The sequence below is a fragment of the Meriones unguiculatus genome, chromosome 11 (assembly GCF_030254825.1).
Source record: "Meriones unguiculatus strain TT.TT164.6M chromosome 11, Bangor_MerUng_6.1, whole genome shotgun sequence".
In the NCBI taxonomy this organism is placed as follows: domain Eukaryota; kingdom Metazoa; phylum Chordata; class Mammalia; order Rodentia; family Muridae; genus Meriones; species Meriones unguiculatus.
Genome location: NC_083359.1, coordinates 81,525,461 through 81,543,219, shown reverse-complemented (window position 1 = coordinate 81,543,219; position 17,759 = coordinate 81,525,461). Strand labels below are relative to the sequence as shown.

Genomic DNA, 17,759 nt, shown 5'->3' with positions numbered 1-17,759 from the left:
GCTTGTTTGAATTTAATTCCAGTTTAAAGGCTTTGTGTTCAAATACATTCAGACACACTGGGGAATTAGGGCTTCAGCACATAAATTTGCCCATAGCCTTCTTCTTTTCATAGTCAATTGACTGTAAATGCTTTCTTAGTTTTGTTGAAAGTAGTCTGTACATCTGAAAGCGAGTCTTACTTAGCAGCCCTGAGCTGTACCTCCTCATGCATCAACTGTCCTAACTGTACTTACACATGGTAGTTTCCTATTGTTGTCAGCACTCACAGGTTCTTGAGTTTTCTCTCAAACGCTCCGATTATTAGCCTACTTCCCCCCACAACTCCACTTCTATCAGCCACTTGTCAGCTTGTGTGCATGTTAGCTGAAAGTTCTAGTTTACCTCAATGCCCTGTATTAGTGTGACTTTCTACATAAACCTACAGTACTGTATACCTCATACAGACTCACCCCGTGTCTTCTTTTCCTGAAAGGGGCAGTGAAATGGACAAGTAAATGTCTAGTACAATGTACAGTGGAAGAAGAAAGCCTATCATGCATTTTAATTGAATGAGTATTTTAAGCAAGAACAGGATTTGAATAAAGTGTTTTACCCAATTTTAGGATAACTATTGCTTAAAAAGTTTGTGGCAGATATTGTCCATAACAGGGGAGGTTTTGAAGAAGGCTGTCTGATAGAGTGGGATTGTCTGGGAACATTCAGAACAGATCTCTACCTTTACTTCCTATCCCCTCTAGTTTTCTCTACATACTACCTCCTGTGTGCATATTAGATAGGTTCCCTCCCACTGACAGGCATCCCCAGCCCAGGAGGAGATAAAACTCATCTAATTGCTCCTTGGGGCAGAGAAAACTGCAGTCCCTTGTTACCTGAAGGATATCACTCACACCAGCCAGCTCAGCACATTTACTCTCAGTCCACACCAGGATGTCATGCTCTTGTCAGAAACTGTCTCTTCTGCCTTCTTTGAAGAACCCTTCCTTCTTTGGAGTTCCTGAAGATGGTGGGGATTTTGGAGGACAACACATCAAAGTTTGATTTTTGTCTCTAGTTCTTACCAACTAAGGGATCCTGAGAAAGTAACTGAATCTCCTTGAACACTATGAGTTCTTAATCATGAAATAAGGCCATGTCAACCACACAGGAGATTGTTAGAATTAATTAAGCTAAGCAGATATGTGAAGCGCTGGCTCAATTATTTCTCCATTTCTTCCCATAGCCATGTGGTCAAGCAAACTCATTTACTTTTTAAAACCAGATCATAAGCTGTTTCCTCTGGGAACCTAGACTGTTATTTAGGCTGACTCTGCAGCTCCTCCTTTAGATCCCATGAGGGGATAAGAATTAGTTTTCTAAAGCCATGTTAGTGAATTCAAGTCTTAGTTTTTCTGCTTACCAGCTCTGGCAAGTATCTTTTGCTCATTATTTCAGTTTTCTCTTCGATAAAAATGGAGAAAAGAGGAGTGCCGTTCAGATTACGTGAGGATTCTGTAGGCAAGAAGCAATGCAGAAGGCAGTATATAAAAATCAGTATTTAATTGTTTCTATAAAGGTTTTGAGCCAGCCTGTCTCATGGCACGGGGTTGCAGTGCTCTCCTGCATCTCTTAGAGTAAGTGTGTGAAGGAAGCCCACCTACTACTTGTTTGTACTTACTCAGTTAACAGATTCTGTTTATAAGATATGAAGAACCTTGAGCTTCAGATTTTCCCTCAAAATATTGACTATTGGCCCTTTGGTAAGATCAAGGGTAATTTTTCCTGAAAATCTGATGGAAATTAAATAAATAAATGAAACCCCCATAAGTAATACTGAATGGCATTCTAGCCTTATGTTTGCTATAGAAAAGTAAAGTAAAGAATGAAATTAGGAGCTGGCAATGCATCCCATTTGGGATATGAGTTTGGCTAGTATGCGTGAAGCCCTGAACTACATCCTGCCTCTACATAAACCAGGAGTGGTAGTGCTTGCCTGTGATCTTAGCACATAGGAGCAGAAGTAGAAGGTTCAACAAGTTAAAGGTTATCCTTTGCTTTGTGGTGAGCTTGAGGATGGCCTGCACTACTTGATCCAAATTTTAGTGACTTGTTTCTTGAGTATGTTATGTATGTATGTATGTATGTACGTATGTATGTATGCATATGTGTGTGCATGTGTGGGTATGCATGCAAGCATGCATGTGCTTGTGTGTATATGTGGAAACTAGATAACAACCTTGGGTATCATTCCTCAGGCTATAGCCGTTTTGTGTTTTGAAACAGGGTCTGTCATTGGCCTGGAACTCATCAATTAGGCAACTTTAGTTGGCCAACGAAGCCTGATAGTATACTTGTCTCTACCTCTGCAGCACTCAGATTACAAATATGTACCATCTCACCAGCTTTTTTACATGGATTATGGAGATCAAACTTAGGCCATCATGTTCACATGTCAAGCACGTTACCAAAGCTGTCTCTGTAGTCCCTAATGATTTTACCTTAAGCTCGTACAGGGCCTGGTATAGGAGAGTGAGGAGCTGGAGTAGACACAGGAGGTTATTTAACATATTCTCAGTTTGGAGAAAAATGCAGCTGGAAATGGGAAACAACCGTCGTTTTTGTTGAAGTACTGCATTATTTAACATTAACTTTGTAATGATAACATATAGGTTATATCCTGCTTTTTGGAAGTCTAGTTTATTTATCATTTAATCGTTGAATAATGTCATAAAGTGGCTACTTTCACTAACACAGTTTTATAGACTGGGCAAAGAATGTTATATCCCTAGCAAAAGGTACTTGGCTAATAAGTAACAGTCAAATTTTAGATCTAGGCAATGTAGTTCCAGCATCTGCGATTTGGTGCTTCTCTCAGACTTTTTGTAAAGTATATTATCTAAGGCTGCAGTGCATAGTTGCAGAAAAAGTCAGTTTTTAAAATTTCTTTAATAGTAGCAGTATTTATCAGCCACTTAATGTATTTTAAAACTACAGCAAGAGTATGTTGCTATATAATTCATTCTTTATTATTTAGTAGTTAATGTTTATTATATCTTGCTACTTAGTAGGCATTCTGCTTGGCAGTGATCATAACGGAAAATATTCCTGTTTTTCTGAAGTTTGCAGGGTAACAGGAAAAACATGATACAAAACAATGTATACTATTACAAATCATAACAAAAGGAAGGAAAAGAGAAGGTTAGTAACAGACAAAAATAATAAAATAATCTAATTTAGATTAAGGAATGATGGGGGAAAAAAACTTTTCTGAACAGGTGGTATTTTAAAGTTAAGTCCCAAAAGATTAATAGGCCCTCACCAGCTAAGGACGAGTTAAGGATGTACTAGAGGACCAGTGGGCAGATGACTCTGTGGGTAAAGGCCAAGCTTGATGGCTGAGTTCCATGCCAGGAGCTCACATGAATAAAGAAGAGAACTGACTTCTGCGAGTTGTCCTCTGATCTGCTCATATACTGTGGTGGCATGGGTGTGACCACCTCACCACCCTATACACACAAAATGAATAAAAGAACGGGAAAAAATAAAATCATTGTTAGAGTAAATATTCCCATGTAAATAAAACTGTTTGGAGTCAGCTGGCTTCTTTTGTTAAGAAGGATGAATGTTTTAGGCAGACCAAGCTATAGAAAGAGAGAAATGTGTCACAGAGAAAATAGAATTTCCAGAAATTTCTAGGAGAGCATGAAATAGGTATAAAACAACCCAGGAAACATGAAATAATTTGAAGGGAACAATTTAGAAACTGCCTTCCTTAGCTGCTGGGCTAGCATATGTCCACCATACTAACCCTCAGGCGGCTGAAACATGAGTATCATAACTTCGAGGACAACCTGGGCTGTAAAAAAAGAAACTGGTGGGCTGATGAGATGACTAAGCACATAAAGGCACTTGCTACAAAGACTGTGCACCCTAGTTTAAACCACAGGACCCACAAAAATAAAAGAAAGAGAGAACCACTTTTTACAAGTTGTCCTTTGATCTCATACCCGCGCTCTCATGCACACACAGACCCGCTCATACATAATGAATAAATAAAATGTAATTTTAAAACTTGAAATAAGAGGCTACCTTCCTTATTTTGGATACTAAGGATTAAAATATGCTGTATCAAGTGTATCAGCAGGGCACAGAAGAGCTTATACTTTGGTCAAAGAGGATAATGTAAGGCATAAATTTGTTAGGAGAACAAATTCTAGATTCTGATTTCTAAGTGGCAAAACTCAGTATCATTCTTCTCCCTTCAAAATCATACAAATGTACTAAGAAAACAAAACAGAAAGAATATGGTCCATATTGTCAAAGAAAGCAGGAGATTCATGCAACCCCAAACCCCAAAAATGTGTTGAAGGGCCAGAGAAATGCAGTTGATAAACATGCCCACAGCTAGCTGGGCACAGTGGTGCATGCCCAGTAATCCCAGCACTCTGGGAGGCAGAGGCAGGTAGATCTCTGAGAGTTTGAGGCCAGAGTTTGAGGTCTGGTCTACAAAGAGAGTTCTAGGATAGCCAGGGTTACACAGAGAAACCCTGTCACACACACACACACATACACATACACACACACACACACACACACACACACACACACACACACGGCTGTGTCTCTCAGGCAAAGATGACAGAATTCTTAGAGAAGCAAGCCCAACAATGTTCACAGGAGCATCCCGGGGCTTGAGTGTGCTTAAAGAAGAAGCCTGGCAGGGGTCCCAATGAAGACTCACCCACATAACATTAAAAACAAATTAAAACCAAAAAAGTCAAGATTGTATCTTTAGTATTAAACAAGATCAAATATAAGGAAAAAAAACCTTAAAGGTGAAGATTGCTTCAAAGCAGTAGTAAAAAGTGAAGACTACACAAAATAGAGAAATAGTGAAATAAGTTTTAATTCACTAACCGTATCATTGATAATTCTGTCGTATATTGAGGCATTTACAGTAGTAAAAGTTATCTTAATGCTGTTTGCCAACACATGTAAAATATCTTTTTCACTGATTGAGATCCCAGTATGGAAGGGTAATAATTTATATTGTATGTTAAGAACGCTACTTAAAAGGAAGTCAGCTGGTGTTTGAGAGCAATCATCATTTTATATGTCATACTCTACTTTGCACTGAGCTGTGTCTTCTGTATAGGCCATGCTTTGTAGATAATGGCTTAAAACAAATCAAAACCAATGGGCTCCGTTTCAAAAGTAAGTGTATCTCCTGGGATAGTTGTGGAAAGTGAGCTCCTGAGAGCCATATTCTTAAGACTGTTCAAAGGCTAGCTTAGCTCCAGTGCCCAGACCTGGCTCTGGCAGATAGTTTCCAGAGGTAGGGGTGGGCTGAGCAGGGGTAGGAGTGATACTGATGATTCCTGTGATATTTGCTACTCAGCCACATTTGGGGTCTGCACCCCTTCCCACCCCATCACAGATGTGTTGGGTTTGCTGCTTAAGGACATGCAGTCACCAAAGATACAGTCTTGGGGGTAAGACCCTGGGAAGTACAGTGACTGTTGTGTTGTAGCTGAGTTTCTTACAGAAGCCTGCACTTTGGACAGTGGTATAAAAAGGAGGCACATTGCACCTTCCATTTCTCCCTGTGTGTGGTGTATGTGCATGCAGTGCATGTACACACGCGCATGCACATTCAGATGGAAGCCAGAGGTAGGTGACAGGTGTCCTCCTCTATCATTCTGCAGTTTTAAGCTAGGGAATCTCTCAGGGCAGTGGTGCCACATGGCTTTAGTTCCTGTAGTCAGGAGTCAGAGGCAGGTGGATCTCTGAGTCTGAGGCCAGCCTGATCTGTAGAGCAAGTTCCAGGACAGCCGTGGCTACACAGAGAAATCCTGTCTCAAAAAAAAAAAAGAGTCTCACTGAACCTCTCTCGCTCTTTTTCTTTCTTGACCCATGAATTGCTTGCTGGGAAGAAAATAGTATACTTCCAGGTCCCATTATAACATACGTGTTGAGGTTAAACAACCTCACATAAGAATACCCTTATTGCTAAAATGCTAAGAGAAGGGCACTATCATGCTTAATTAAGCATGACCTCATTGTTAAAATCAAGATGATTCGCTTAGAAGCCATACACATTGCCAAAGGAAATTATGACTGAAAACATGTTTTAAGTGAATAGATGCCAAGTGCCCATCTCACCTGATGATTACTATTCTGATGCTTTCCCATTAGCTACTTTCAGCTCAGGAAATAGAGTAGACCCTTAATGGCCTATGCAACCAGGAAATGAGCAACATATTTATAGATTCCAGCAGTGAATTTGAAATAAAACTTCCTGCCATTTAAAAACGAAGGCTCCCGGCTATAGAGATGGCTTGCTGGATAAGCGCACTTGCTGCTTTTTCAGAAGACCTCAGTTCAGTTTCTAGCACCCACGTGAGGTAACTCACAACTGTCTGTAACTCCAGCTCAAGGGGATCCAACACCTTTGGCCTCTACATGCAGGAGCGCACACATACACACAATTAAAATTAATAAAAATAAATGTTTTAAAACGAGTGTATTGAAATTACACCAATGTAAGGTAACCCCTAACCCCAACATACTATAAAATAATAATTTTTTTTCTTAGCTCAGCCCTTTTTTCCTAGAATACTTTCCTGTTATATTTTCAATAAAAGACCATAAACATAAATCAAGTTTCTAAAGGAAACCTGGTTTTATGTGTTAAGTATAAGGTATCATTAAGCCTAGACCACATGCTCTGTGGTGGTAGAGAACAGCTCATTTCTTGCTTCATTCTGCAGTGCATACTTTTGACCCAGGACACCTATGTGGACACTCTGATGGCCCCACTGGAGTCCCCAATCTTAGTCACAATTTATTTTGCCCCAAGAGTTTAGCAATGCTCCGTGGAGTAACTGTAGGAACAACATTAAGGTAACTGTCGTCTACACCAGGCAAAAGCGAGCCATACTTTTTTCTTTCCTTAGGGCCTTATGGGCCAACAAGGCTGGTTCCCATCTGAACTTGTGAGCAGCTCTGTGATTTGGGAACTGTGATGTAGGCAGTTGAATTAGAGGATACCAGAGGGCTTGTTCAGATCTTATATCACATGGGTCTGAATATCATCTGTCATTGCTTAGCTCTACAGCCATGCTTTCTGTACCTGTTAAAGACAAAACTCTTGAGAAAGAGATTTAATTGATATGACGTTTTGAAAAGAAGGGCTCAAGTGCTTTGAAAACACATGATTCAGAAGGTTATATTTTTAAAGGTGACTGTGTGTATAGAAAATACATATATTTTTGTTATATTATAAATTTTATGTTATTACTATAGCCCAATGATAAAAATTGTGATAGGTTGTGAAAATAAGGGCCATTAAAATCTTGTACCTACATGTCTATCATTATGCATTGCTTATTGACTCTGACTTTCACTCCTACCCAGACAATTAGACCTTTGCAGCAAAATTTGCTTGTTTGGTCAGTGACATTTTTATTACTGTGGGAAAACATAAAGGAAAAGCACCCAAAACACTATCTGATAGCAAGCACCCTATCTAAGCAGTTCAATTTGGATTAAGTCTACTGGTGACTTGGTTCTATAGAGGAGCAGTAGCCCAGCAAGTGTGAAGCACCGAGTTTGACTCCCAGTGCTGTACACACAGTTTGAATAATTCTTTCATAAATGGCAATTCATACATTTAACGTGGTATCAAAGAAGTTTAACTAGATCTGGCTTCTTCCCCAGGCTGCTGCCTTAAAACAAAGTAAGGCCCTCACATACTAGATTGATTATAGACACAAGGCCGATTACATCCCAGAAACAAAACACTTCTTTCCCTCCCACAACGATATTCTTCACAAATATAAGGTGTTTTCCTGCGATCATTTGTAAAAGCTAGTTTTATTCAGTGTGGACTTTAAAAATTTAGGAGCTGGCCTTGTTGCTCATACCTGCACCCCCCAACCCAGGAAACTTAGTGATACTGTGTCTTAAAATTAAAAAATAGTTTGAGGATGTAACTAAGTACTTGTCTATTATGCACAGTACCCTGGGTTCAGTCCCACTATTTGGAGAGAGGGCCAGGGAAATACAAGGAGAGTTCATATAGTGAATAAGAGATTGGGGATTGTTCCCTGGTTCCATTTATGTGATTCAGAATATAATAGTAACAAGTGAAATAGCCAGGCATGATAGTACATGCCTATAATTCTAGCACTTGGGAGGCTGAGGCAGGTGGATTATGAGCTCAAGGCCCAGACAACCTGGCATACAGAGTTTCATGCCAGCTTTGTGGGGGGTGGGTTCATAGCAAGACTCTGTCTCACATTTAAAAAAGGAGAGGAAGTCTGGGCAGGTTCCACATTGAGTAAAGCACTTGTCCTGCAAGGACCTGAGCTAAGGTCCTCTGAACTTACATAAAGCCAGACAGTAGCAGTGTAACACCAGTGCGTCTATGGCGAGATGAGAGGGGAACACAGGAAAATCCCCAGAGCTCACAGGCAACTTGCTTGGTGCACACAGCACTGGTCAAGAGACCTTGTTTTGTGGAAGGTGAAGACTGCTGACACCTGAGGTTTGTTTTGTGAGCCTCATGCACGTGCTGAGGCTCACACACATGAGCACATGCATGCATGGTAAAATCAGTATCTACTCTCTTATAATTTCAGTATACAGTATAGTTGGAGTGATAAGCACCATGCTGTGCTTACATACTCAGAACTTAACCATTCTGACTGGGCATAATGGCACATGCCTGCAATTTAGCGCTTTGGGATGTGAAAGCAGACTATATTATAACTGAGAGTTTGTGCTCCTTGAACAATATCTCCCTATTGCCTCTTGTCCTCAAAATCTACCAACCAAACTTCTATGAGTTTGATATTCTTATGCATATGATTAATACCAGACATTATTTTTGCATTGCGGTTCCTTATTTCAGTTAGCATAATGTCCTCTAGGGTCATTTAGTTTCTTTCAAATGGCAGTTTTCCTTTTTTATGAATTAATATCCCATTTGCATATATAAGCAAATATATGCATATATAAAACTAACAACAGAAGAAAATGTGAGATATTCCCATATAATATATATATATGTATACATATATATATTATATGGGAATTAACTAGTACCTAGATTTTTGGTTATTGTGAATAATGCTTCCATGAAGATGGAAGTATGGATATCCCTTCAAGATATGAGTTAAGAGGTATGGTGGGACCTGCCTTCAATCCCAGCAATGGGGAGGCAGATTTCTGTGTGGTTAAGTCCAGCCTAGTATACTTACTAGCCTAGTAAGTTCTAGGCTAGCCAATGCTAAATAGTAAGACCCTGTCTCCAAAAAAAAAAAAAAAAAAAAAAAAAAAAAAAGGCAATGCACTCAAAATAAAACAATATAAAAAAAATGCTGACTTTGTCAGAATGTGATTACAAGACCAAAGAACATTTCTCTTAATAGCTTTTTTTTTTTTTTGAGGAAAACATGCTGTTTTCCATAATGATTATGCAGGTTTGCATCCCCAAAGTATATAAAGTTCTATTTCCTCCACACCCACACCAACATGTCCTTTTTTGTTGTTTTGGGGACTCACTATGTAGCTTTGACTGGCCTGGGAATCATAGAAATCCCCCTGTCTCTGTCTCTGAGTGTTGGGAGACACCCTTGCCATCCTTTGCCTTTGGACAGCAGCTGTCCTAAAAGCGGTAGTTTTTTATTTTGACTGCTATTTCTCTGGTGATTCACTGTTTTTTGGGAAAGTGTCGTTTTAGGTTCTCTGCCATTTTTCCAGTTGAATCATTCTTGTTCGCTATTGAATTATATTTGTTTCTGAAGTATTTTTATCAATTACCTCTCATTAGACATATGATTTGAAAATACTTTTTCCATTCCCTTATTTCCTTTCATCTTGTTATTTCTCCTGTTGTATAGAAGCTTTCTAGTTGGGTAGGGGAGGACAGAACTGCTGCAAAGAACTTCATCACAGTCCCAAGTCACAAGCTTTGAGACTTGAAATCTTTACTGTAACCTTTACTCCATTGCAAACTAAATTTTTTAGATTATTTTATGAGTATTGTGTCTGCATGTATATGCAACCGTGTATATGTCTGATTCATATATGGGAGTTTAGAAGAGGACATCAGAATCCCTGGAACTGGAGTTACAGACTCCAGTTACCATGCACATAGTGGGAACTGAACCCATTCCTCTGTAAGAGCAGCAAGTATTCTTGACCAATGAGCCCTTTCCATCACCTCAAGGTAGTTTTTGTGATGGTATGAGAGGCTACATTTACTCTCTTATGCATAAGTGTCCAGTTTTCCTAGAACTTACTGGAAGGGACTATCCTTCTCCATTGAGTACTTGTTTTGTTTTGTTTTGTTTTGTTTTGTTTTGTTTTGTTTTTCGAGTCAGGGTTTCTCTATGTAGACGTGGCTGTCCTGGACTCACTTTGTAGAGCAGGCTGGCCTCGAACTCACAGAGATCTGCCTGCCTTTCCCTCCCCGAGTACTGGGATTACAGGCATGTGCCACCGTGCCCAGCTCCATTTTGTATTCTTTGTGTTCTTATCAAAAACTAAAGATACAGTAGTTGTGCTGTATTATGGAGCTATGGCTGTGTCTTCATTTACAATAACATTTTCAATTAATTTATTCTACATGGTGGTGTTTTCTGTGCACCACATGCATGCCTGGTGCCCAGAGTGACCAGAAGAGGATGTCACATATTCTGGGATTGGAGTTACACACCATTGTGGATACTGAGAATCAAATCAGGTGCCCTGGAAGAGCAGCCAGTTCTCTTAACTGCTGGGCCGTCTCTGCAGCCCCAATATTTTCCAGCACAAACCAAGTCTAAGGAAAATACCTAAGAGAAGAGTATCCATGGAAACTATGGTCAGTAGTAGTAAGCAGAGTATCTTTGTCTAAATTAGTTTGAGGTATTCAATGTAACCAGGTTTTTTGAGAATAGAGGTGCTGTGGTCACTATTTCAATAAAATTACAATCTTGATTTGTAAGGAACCATCCAATTTGTTACCAGCTGAAAACCTTATACTTAGCTACCCTACCTAAAGCCACTAAACTTACAGCCTAATTTCTAAGTTAAAGCTTTGGTCCTTTCTGCTATTCCTTACTTTTTCAGTCAGTTTGTCTTCTCTGGGAATCCTGATAATTCCATGTACTTTAACCTTGTAGAAGGAAGTGTTGCTTACCAGCCATCAAAATAACCAGTAAATCTGTACCATTGGTAAAATCCTGGACGACTTCTTTATTTGAATTTTATGTATTAATTATTAGTCATCAAAACCAGGAGGAAATTATTTAACTTTTAATTTCTTCTAATTTCTGCTTTTTATGGTAGTTTATAGGTAGATTATTGGTATTAAACAAACTCACAAAAGGAAGCCTGTAAAATGTGAATATCTCCCTTCAACCTTGCTTTACTTCTTTCAGTGATAACATGCTGTAAGAGGAAACACCACTTCATCATAAATAGGACTCTGTCCTTTTGCTGTCACAAGACAACAGAGGAATTAGGGAAGGAATTAGTGGCTAAATTAAAGTAATGGCTGTGTTTTGTATGGTTTTGTTTTGGGGTATTTGATTCAGCAGAAGCATGTTATTGTTTATAGCTTAGGTGGAGGTGGGGCTGTTACTGCAGTATTCTTTCATGCTCCAAGGAACCAGGGTGTGTTTACCTGTCTGAGGGTCACTTTCTTCTACTGTTTCCTACAAAGCATAAACATTATCTAAATCTTAGTTCTATTTTCCTCATTCTGCTTCTGTTCAGCTGCTCTGCAGTAAAAACAAGATCTCATCAAGTTTGTTCACTTTGCCTTTTGTCTCCTGAGATTTTTGTGAAGTTTAAAATGTCTAGCATAGAAACATTAAATAGGAAACAGGAAATCACTATCCATAGTACTAAGGGGGTCCCCACAAAACAAATATGTATGTGTGTTTGTCAAAAGAATTTTTGAGTTGTAATGAAGCTCCTCACAAAATGGCTGCTTCACAGTTGTATTTTCCAAAGTTGATTCAGGTATTTAGAGCTTATTTTCTTTAATAGGAAAAGCTCCTGGGATATCATTTTGCATAGTAGTTAATTACCCACAATACATATCATAGACAAATTTTCTTTTTAATGGAATGTCTTCAGTAAGTCATTATCCTAACACAAAAAAGTGTGTGCTTTTAAAAGCAATATTAAATTATTGATAGTTTCAGTAATTATAAATAATAGAATGGTTTACCTACAATTAGTTAATATAGAGCTCATTTACACACTGCAATCTTTAAGACTATGAAACTGTGTGCACATCTCATTTATATTGTCAACCCTGCATAAAAGAACAATGTAAGATAGTGAGTTACATTTAAGACATATTTTTAAAATGTTTCCTAATAGAAATGCAAATCATGAGCTAGGAGCAGAGCTCAATGATAGAATGTTTGCTATTGTTCATGAAGTCTTGGGTTTGATACCCAGCCCTGCAAAAGAGAAAGAAAAGAAAATGCACATGTGCCTAAAAGTTTAGAAGAAAAATAATATTTTAGGGGATATTTATGTTTAAAGGAGATGGACAGAGATTTGTTGATTAAAAGGTAAATAGATATATAACTTACTAATAGTCAAGCAGTTTAATTTTCCTTTTTCTCATCTCTATATTATCCCCATCTTCATTAGTATGTTTCAGCGTTGGGCATCATGGTACATGCCATAATTCCTGTACTTTCGAGGTGGAATAGGAGAACCAGAAACTCAAGGCCAACCTTGGATACATATTGAAGTGAGTTCAAGGCCAGCCTATGCTAAATGAGACCCTTACTCAAAAAAAGAAAAAAAAAAAGGGAAACAAACAAACAAAATGTTTTAACTGTAACTTAAAATCAGTTGCCATTCATATGAGTAAAATTAGACTGTTCTTGGCTTTGCCACTGCTATTATGACCACTGCTTAACCCTGTCTCAAAAATAAAACAAAACCAAAAAAATACAAGTGGAATGAACCTAGCTTCTTCTGTCTTGTACTTGTGACAAACCTGAAACAGGCAGAACACCCTGAGCTTTTCTAGTCACACTTCAGTTTTAGTCCTGACTTACTACTGATACCACTTCAAATTACTTGAAGGTAGCCTCTTAAAGAGAGGATAATGAAAGCAGCCTCGTGTATTGTGTAACACCGAGCAGAATTCATGTTACTGGAGTTCCTCAGGTCCACAGTTAAATACGTTTTACTTCTCCCTTCCTTCCAAGCACCCCTAACCCAAAGTCCTGTTGTCTTTGAAAAGGAGTAAATGAATAATGTTGTTGTTCAGTGCCAAACTTCAGGATAAGCTCTGACTAAGCTAACTCACAGGGTATTTCTGATACAGATGATCAGTGGAAGGCCTTATTTATTACAATACCATCCTAAAGAAAGAGGGTTTATTTCCACATGAGAGCCCATACTAATGGTGTTTTGCTGATCAGGGTATAACAGAGCATCGTTATGTAGCAGATGCTCTCTTTGTAACATGTTCTTGTCACAATTGATCAATTTAATAAACAGTAATTATGAAATTTTGTTAGTCTCATGGTCAGAAAACTAGAGAGGATGAGTAGCAACAGGAGACTGAGCCCACTGTGCCATTACCTTCCACCACCTCTGACCTGTCTCAGTCATTGCTAACAGGGTTCCTTCATGTCCATCGTCAGAATGCTCTCAAATACAGCAGTTTCTACAAAGAATAAGTTTCTCATGGAGAACTGGTATGGGATTGATATGCTATGCCTTTTATTTGTATTTTGTATTTATTATATTAATAGGCACCATGTGAGATATATATATATACATATATATATATATTAATATATACATTGTATGTTTTGAAATGGTCTTATTATGGCTGGTCTGGCTTTGGTTCCAGATGAAGCTGGTCTGGATCTCAGTACATAGACAAAGCTTGTCTTGAACTCATGGAGAGCTGCCTGACACTGTACCCTGATTGCTGGGATTAAAGATGTGTGCCACCATGGCCAGCTACATTGTATAATTTTTAAATCAAGCTAAATATATACTCTCCTTAAATATTTATCATTTCTTTTTTAGTTTTACTCTATTTTTTTGTTTGTATGGGTGATATATATGGGTACCACCTGCATTCATTGCCCACTGAAGGCTTTGGCTCCTCCAGTATTAAAAAGAGTTGTGAACTTCATGTAGATGCCGGGAATTGAACCAACGTTTCCTGGAGGAGCAACCAGTGGTAACTGCTGAACCATCTCTCCAGTCCCCATTCTTTATGCTGATAATATTTAAAATCTCTATTCTGGCTTTTTGAAATATGTGGTATACGACTATCTATTGTCACTGTATTGTGTAGTAGTACATAGTACCTCTGACACTTACCTTACTGTAACCTAGTACCCATTGAGCAGCCATTGCCACCCACTGTCGACTCACTGCCTCTAAGCCCTGGTAACCACTGTTCTCTCAGCTTCCATGAGGTCAAATTTTGTAGATTCTACATGAGAGTAAGATCACATGGTACTCTGTCTTTCTGTGCCTGGTTTACTTATTTAGCCTAGTGATACATCCTGTTCTTACTTCATGATCACAAATAACAGATTTATTTCTTTTTATGGCTGATTAGTATGTCACTGTGTCTATGTTCCACATTTTTTTCTTTAGTCACTTATCTAAGTGATGGACACTTAGGATGATTCCTTTCTTGGCTATTATAATAGTACTGCTGTAAGCATCCTGGTTTGCTCTTTTTGCTCAAAATTTCTTTTGCTATATAGGACTGTGTGTGTGTGTGTGTTTGCATACAAATCTAGAAAAACAAAACAAAAACAAAAGCCAAGTCGTGGTCACTTCAATCCCAGCACTTTTGAGGGAGAAGCAGGTAGATCTCTGAGTTGGAGGCTAGCCTGGTGTACAGATCAAGTTCCAACACACTTTGCTCTCAGGCCAATCTTGTGGTGGGCATTCTCACATCCATAATTTTCTATTCTCAGATGACTCTAACTTGTGTCCAATTGACAGCACACATAATTACCATAAGTGAGATTGCTTTCTTATCTCTATTGAGTATAACTCACTATTGCTATCTAAAGCAATACTACTTAATTTTTATATGTTGTTTATCTTGAGGGTTTGTTTTGGGTTAGGAAGACAGACATCCAGCCTGTGTGAGAGCCTGGGACCAATGAACAACTGAACAAAGTCCTGTATCCCCTAGACCCCGTCTAGTCTTATGAGAAAACATGGGTGCAGTACATCACTTAGAGTGGTTTGTTTTGGCTACTAGTAAAGCACATTAAATTGTTGAATACTTTAGAAATTAGGATAAAGTCATTTGTAAGTAGAATTCAGTTGTACTCTGCTTAAATGGCTATGGTGGGTCTGAAATAGCCACCATATTTATTCGTAATGATGGCAAATATCAATGAATGCCTGAGGTCACTTAGTACATTTGTTGTGGGTTAGGTCAAGTGTGATTTGGTTGTGTTTGTTATGGATTTTACTGTTTTAATTGAGGTGGAAAGTGAATTGTTGGTTAGGGGCATTCCTTCCTCCTCAGGACTCTGTCTCACCCTTTCTTTGTGGTAAGATGCAAATGAAGCAGTAGGATATCCAGTGAGCCTGTCAGGCAGGTATTTGTGTCCCCATGGTTTTCTCTTCTCACTTAATGCTGTGGGGTTGGGTTTTTATGTTTGCTGAGGTTTTGGATTTGCTTAGCAATTGCTAGCAAAGATAGGAAAGATAATGAGCTGAATGGCTGGAATTCAGCACAAGAATAATAGTTTTCTTTCTTTATCTTTGCATGATTTTAGAGAGAACTAAGGTTTCTCTAACCTTTGTCCTTGTAGTTTTCCACTCAGCTTCAGTGACTGTTTGAAATGGTTAGTACTGTAGAAAGCTTCCTTGTTTCTTTCTAGGGTTTCTCACTCAAGTTGTTTTGTATCTTTTGTTCTGGACTTGCAGCATTTGGCATTTGTAATGTGCACTCCTAAGTATAGCTAGAAATACTGGGTTTTGGTGATTAACAAAAGGACTCATCCTTTTACCTCTCTGTCTTTCTATATCAGGCCCAAGGCGTTTTATGGTTTGGGAGGTCCCATAACATAAAGTCCTGAACACCTAATACAAGTTTGTACCCTGTTAAACCCAAATGTGAGGGTGTGCTTGAAGGTGGGAATAAGAGTCACCAGGCAGGAGCATCACTTTCTCCAGGGCTTTGCCTGTGGTTATAAGCACTCAGACCTCTGCCCTCTGGGCTGTATTTCTGCCTGAGTTATTTTGTTCTTGTTTACATTTGACCTAATTTTATGACAGTCATGATGAGCATATTCAACAGGTACATGTATGAGAAGGGATGCGTCTTTGCAGCCACTCTCATGAGGTGGGATCAGACTTTTAATGTGTTTGTTTCTTGCTGGATAACAAAGTGCTGTTTTTACAATGAAGCTCTCACTGTGCTGTATTTAAAGAGAATAGACTAGAAAAGGTCATCATATTTAGGTTTTTCTTAACTTTCATTTTGGTTGTTCCTGTTTCTAAATGTGACATTTCAGAATAGATGTTCTTGGAAGGCGAACATGTCTTATTCAGCTCAAACTTATTTAGTGGGAAACAAGTGTGATTTTGTTTAAAAAGTATAGTTTTAGAAAGATGACTTAGAGGACAACAGCCTCCAAAGCAAATTATTTCCTCATTTTACCTTCTTAAAACAGCATTCAAAACCATGACAGGAAACCACTCCTGAGTCAGATCTTTATTTATACGTATGCATTGCATGTGGACACATCTGTACATGCATGTGGACAGAAGATTACAACTGTAGAAAAAAAGACTTTGTGAGAAGAAGGAAGATTCTAAGGGGGAGAGAAGGAAAAAGAAAAAAAGAATAATGGAATAGTGTGACATGAAAGCAAACAATGAGAAGAAAAGAGATCAGTAGCAGGGTGTTGTGGTTGGTAGTGGGGGAGGGGCATGAATAAAAACAAAGTATCATGGCATATGTATTAAATGCCATAGTGAAAATCATTGCTTTGTGTGTTAATTTTTAAAAAGTTTTCTGATTAAATATTAAAATATCTGAAAAAACTCTCCAGTTATATTTTAGTTACTCTGGCTTTAAGCAGAAAGGCTCTGAACATTCAAAATAGCTTTTTCATTGAATACCCCTTTCACTGTTAAAAGACTTGATATTAGAAAATCTCAGGTTAGCTATAAAGTAGATGGCATTTATTAAAGCGCCTAGCAACTCTGGGGACTATCTTAATACCTAGATTTCATGTTATCCATGGCTTTTCACTCTGATAGAGATTAAAAAGGCATTTTTCTCTTTGAAATTTCCCCACTTAACACCCTTTTAGTGCAAGGAAACATGACACATTGCTTTTGCTTTTCCTGCATACTGGAGAAACCACTGATCTAGTCGGTCCCTCTCCATTTACATGACCAAGAGGAAACTGAAACCTAGCTAAGTTTAAATGACTTGCCCTGGGATAGAGAGCTAGCTATTTCCTGTTTGAACTGGGGACCTGTGTTTACCAGGAGTGCCTTGGTTTCTGCTGCCTGTGGATACTCAGCTTCACTTAAGTGGTGGTGTCCTCAGTGCTTGCCGTAATCTTTGGTCACAGGTAATTCCCTACCCTGCTGCCATTTCTCCCTCTCAGTGGCATGCTCACTGTTCAGAACTGCAGGAACTCAGGGAGAGGATCCAGTGGGTTTCAGCCCCCCAATGGACAGGTGGGTAAGTGACAAGAAGGATGGCTGCTGAAAATAAAAGGCTAGTCTTAAACACAACAGTGAACAA

General features: G+C 38.7%; 1 protein-coding gene across 9 annotated transcripts in view; it reads left to right on the top strand.

The window, feature by feature from the left end:
- Positions 1–17,759, top strand: part of Rabgap1l (RAB GTPase activating protein 1 like) — a 626,983-nt gene that overhangs the window by 523,885 nt on the left and 85,339 nt on the right. The window contains exon 1 of one of the 9 annotated variants that reach the window (XM_060364546.1): positions 16,954–17,583. The exons of 6 other annotated variants lie outside the window; for them this stretch is intronic. The gene's annotated coding sequence lies outside the window, so the exon portion shown is untranslated. Of the gene's footprint in view, positions 1–16,953; positions 17,584–17,759 lie in introns of those variants that run through there. 2 more of the 9 variants (XM_060364545.1, XM_021660398.2) reach the window with 2 other exon arrangements.